Raw genomic sequence first — 5,000 nt, forward strand, 5'->3', positions numbered from 1 at the left:
GTATGATAGAAGAAGAATGGAAAATAAACAAAATGAAAAGATGGACGGGCGCGTTGCGTTCTGTACGTTATCACGCCCCTTCTCCCTCCCACCCCTCTTCCTCTCCGTCCTCCTCCTCCTCCTCCTCAACCTCCTCCTCCTCCTCCTCCTTCCCTCACCTCCCTCCTTCCTTTCATTCTTCCTCCCTCCTTCTCCCTCCCTCCCTCCCTCCCACCTGCCCATCATCCTCTTCCTTCTCCTCCTCCCCTCCCTCTCGTCCCGTCTCCCCCTACCTCTCCGTCCTCCTTCCCTCCCTCCCTCCTCCTCCTCCCTCTCTTCTTCCTCTCCTTCCTCCTTTCTTATTCCTTTCCTCCCTCCCGCTAATTCTCTTCTTCCTCCTCCTCCTCTTCCTTCCTCCCGCCGCTCTTCCTCTTACCTCTATCTTTCCTCTTCTCCCCTCCTTCCTCCTCCTCTCCCTCCTCTTCGTCCCCCCTCCCGCCCCTTCTCCCCCTCCCTCCCTCGTACCTCTCTCCCCTCCCTCCCTCCCTCCCTCCCACTCCATCTCCTCCTCCCTCACTTCTTCCACTCCCTCCTCCTCCTCCTCCCTCAATTCTTCCACTCCCTCCTCCTCCTCCTCATCATCATCATCATCATGATCATCCCTCCCCTTTCCTCCTCCTCCTTCTCTCTCCTTCTCCCAGCTCTTCCTCCTCCTCCTCCTTCCCTCCTTCCTCTCCTCCTCCCTCTCTCCCGCCCGCCCTTTCACCTCCTCCTTCCTTCCTTCCTTCCTTCCCTCCCTCCCTTCTTCTTCCTCTTCCTCCTTCCCTCCCTCCCAGACTCCTTATCCTCCTCTCTCCCCCTCCTCTTCCTTCTTCTCTCCCTTCTTTCCTCCCTCCCTCCCTCCCGCCCGCTCTTCTTCCTCCTCCCCTCCCTCTTACTCTCCTTCCTCCTCCTCCTCCTCCTCCTCCTCCTTTCCTCCCTCCATTCCTCACTCAATCCCGTCGTTATTCCTTGTCCTCCCTCCCTCCCTCCTTCCCTCCCTCCCTCCCTCCCTCCCTCCCTCCCTCCCTTCTTCTTCTTCCTCCTCCTTCTTAAATCTAAATTTGTCCAGTTTATAATTAACTAAATGTGGGGCACAAATGATTCAAACAACTTGTAAGTTTATATGTAATTGGCACTTACAAGTCGTCGATTTTGGAGTGTTTGGGTGTGTGTGTGTGTGTGTGTGTGTGTGTGTGTGTGTGTGTGTGTGTGTGTGTGTGTGTGTGTGTGTGTTGTATCGACGTCGTTTTAGCTCTTCCTGAACGAGTACATAAACGGATATCCTACAAAACATATACATATATATATATATATATATATATATATATATATATATATATATATAACATATATATAATATGTATGTATATATATTTATATATATATATATATATGTGTGTACACATAAGAATCTAGGTGACTGAGGAATGGTTTAGTCAAGTACCTGACATAAAAAATTCACAGAAAATCGAAAGCAATCTATCAGTCATCAGATTAGATCAAATTCGCCAATATCAAATCGGCGTCGCTTGTCGGTGAATCCGCAAAAGAAACATGCACCAATAAACAAATGGATGAAATAGATAAATGAATGAAAAGCATAAATAAATGAATAAAATAAATAAATACGTCAACAAATAAATAAAATGAAAGTCACATCGTAGACACCAATACTTGTGGCAAAGCCCCTACCGCTCCCTCCCTCCCTCCCTCCCACCCTCCCTCCCTCCCGCGACCGTTGGCTCTTCAGTGGTTAATTAATGATGTTTTTACCCCATCTGCATATATAATATAAGCCCCGCTAAGGTAGTGTGTATCCAATTGGCACACCTCTTCCTTTTACGTTACGATTGTTGACATCGGATGGGGAAAGTCTCATCATTATATTTCTGCACATGGTAGTTTAGAAACAAAAATTGTGTATTGTTTAGGTATAAAAAAACACACTATAATTGTATACACAACTCTATAATAGAGAAGGAATTGTCATTATGCAGTTTTTTCAATTTCGTTTTAGGTTGTCGTAACTAAAAATGAAACGTACTATATACTACACCGAAGATGAGTTAGCACAGCTTGTAAACTAACTCTGATGAGTTTCAACGTGGTTGTGATGATACGGTGGAGACAATAAATGATGAAAGTAATCTAACCATCGTGACTGTGGATGAGGGTTCTAGCTAGAGAGAGAGAGAGAGAGAGAGAGAGAGAGAGTGCCAAGGTGGCACAGTGCTCCTCCTCGCCTCACCACCATACTATCATCATAGTATAGTTTTGGCGTCGCCAGAGACATTTATTGAATGCTCACAAGGTCCTCATCATGGGGATCTATCTGAGTGCTGTCATTACATCCTGACTGCCTTCCCCTCTCCCTCCCTCTCACTCACACACACACACACTCCACATCCGGTTACTACCTCCTCTCCCCCCTCAGTGCATACATACAGAGAGAGGCCTACGCACCCTGCCTCCCTCCCTCCCTTCCCCTCTTCCGTCTCTATGTATGTAAGTGCAACTACATCCTTTCATACAAAGAATATATTTTTCGCATAGAAACACAATTTCATAAAAGAAAAATAATTACATACATCATTTTTACACATTATACCTAAAAATGCATTTCCAAAATCACCCATTTTCATTTAGTCAGGACAAATTTTTTTTTTTTTTTTTTTTTTTTTTTTTTTTTTTTTTTTTTTGTACAATTGAGGTTTTATAGGTTTGGTGTGAAGTGAATTGACATATGTAGGTCATTTTCATAATGTTTTTTTTTTTACCAAGTTCCTTTTATAAATTATTAGGCTCAGGAACACATAATCTTAATACTTTGATTTTCTGTCAAAGATGTGTGAGCGTGTAAGGTCATAGCACTACTAATAGATTTGTTATATATGAACTCTGAGCTCTCTTCCAAGAGGGAAATAGCTGTCACTCACTAGTCCAACACGTGATCAAAGACCATGGTCAATCACACAGACACACACACGCACACACACACACACACACACACACACACACACACACACACACACACACACACACACACACACGAACGCACACGCACGCACACACGTACACACACACACACTCTCTCTCTCTCTCTCTCTCTCTCTCTCTCTCTCTCTCTCTCTCTCTCTCTCTCTCTCTCTCTCTCTCTCTCTCTCTCTCTCTCTCTCTGTCACCCCCCCCCCCACGCAGTCGCCGCCAAAATATACCAACGAACGCAGGTAGTGGGAACAGTTAGGCTGCGTTTCCACCGAGCGAGTCAGGGCCGATTCTCGTCAAATGCTGTGAATTCAAATAGCTGGAAGAAGACTTTGTTTGCAACATTCTAGACTTCCCTAAGAACATTTCAACAATCTATCTAAGATTTGTAAAGGTTCAGCTCCTTTGATTTCACCATTCGGTTTCTCAATACGTGACGCAAAGGCAATGTGATATTTGAAGATGGAAAAAACGAAAGATTGTAACCGAAGCCGTTTCTACCTAAACGAAATCACAACGGTTGAAGAGAATCTGACGACTAAAGTGTCAATTGGATTTAAACTTACATGTTGAACAGGTAGTTTGTGCCGGACAAGCATCGACATGCATAGCGAAACGATCGCTGATTGGCTGCCGAGTGTTGCGTGACTGACATGTGACGCTCGTGTCCATATTAAAATAACTGTGTGTGCGTGTGTGTGTGTGTGTGTGTGTGTGTGTGTGTGTGTGTGTGTGTGTGTGTGTGTGTGTGTGTGTGTGTGTGTGTGTGTGTACGTGTATGTGTGTGTACCTGTGTGTGTGTATTTGTGTGTATTTGTGTGTATGTGTGTATTTGTGTGTATGTGTGTGTGTGTGTACGTGTCTGTGTGTGTGTACGTGTGTGTGTGTGTATTTGTGTGTATGTGTGTGTGTGTGTGTGTGTGTGTGTGTGTGTATGTGTGTGTGTGTGTGTAAGGTCAAAGTATTACCCATAGATCAGTCATATATGAGCTCTAAGCTCTCCACCGGGAGGGAAATAGCTTTTGATTACGAGTCCAACACGTGATGCAAGGCCATGGTGAATCTCTCACACACAAACACACGCACGCACACACACACACACACACATGCATATACATTATCATCATCATCATAATCATCATCATCATCATCATCATCGTCATCATCATCATCATCGTCGTCGTCATCATCATCATCATCATCATCATCATCATCATCCATCATCATCCATCCAACATACATCCATCCATCATCATCCATATTCATCATCCTTCATCATTATCCATCATCATCATCCATTATCATCATCCATCATCATCCATCCATCAACCATCCATACATCATCCATCATCATCATCAATCATCATCCATCATCATCCTTCATCATCATTCATCATCCGTCATCAATCAGCATCATCAATCATCATCCATCATCATCATCCGTCATTACCATCCATCATCATCATCCATCATCATCATCCGTCATCCATCATCAAACATCATCATCCATCATGCTCATCATCATCCATCATCATCATCATCATCCATCATCATCATCATCATCCATCATCATCATCCATCATACATCATCCGTCATCATCATCCATCATCATCATCATCCATCATCATCATCCATCATCATCATCATCCATCATCATCATCATCATCCATCATCATCATCCATCATCATCATCATCATCATCATCCGTCATCATCCATCATCATCATCCATCATCATCATCATCATCCATCATCATCATCATCCATCATCATCATCCATCATCATCATCCATCATCATCATCATCCATCATCATCATCATTATCATCCATCATCATCATCCATCATCATCATCCATCATCATTTTTCGAGAGGGAGAAAGGGAAATAGCTGTCGAAGACAAGTACAACACGTAATCACTAACACACACACACACACACACACACACACACACACACACACACACACGCACGCACGCACGCACGCACACAGACA

This window comes from Oratosquilla oratoria, chromosome 12 (genome assembly GCF_046742065.1).
Source record: "Oratosquilla oratoria isolate Oo_2021 chromosome 12, ASM4674206v1, whole genome shotgun sequence".
NCBI lineage: Eukaryota > Metazoa > Arthropoda > Malacostraca > Stomatopoda > Squillidae > Oratosquilla > Oratosquilla oratoria.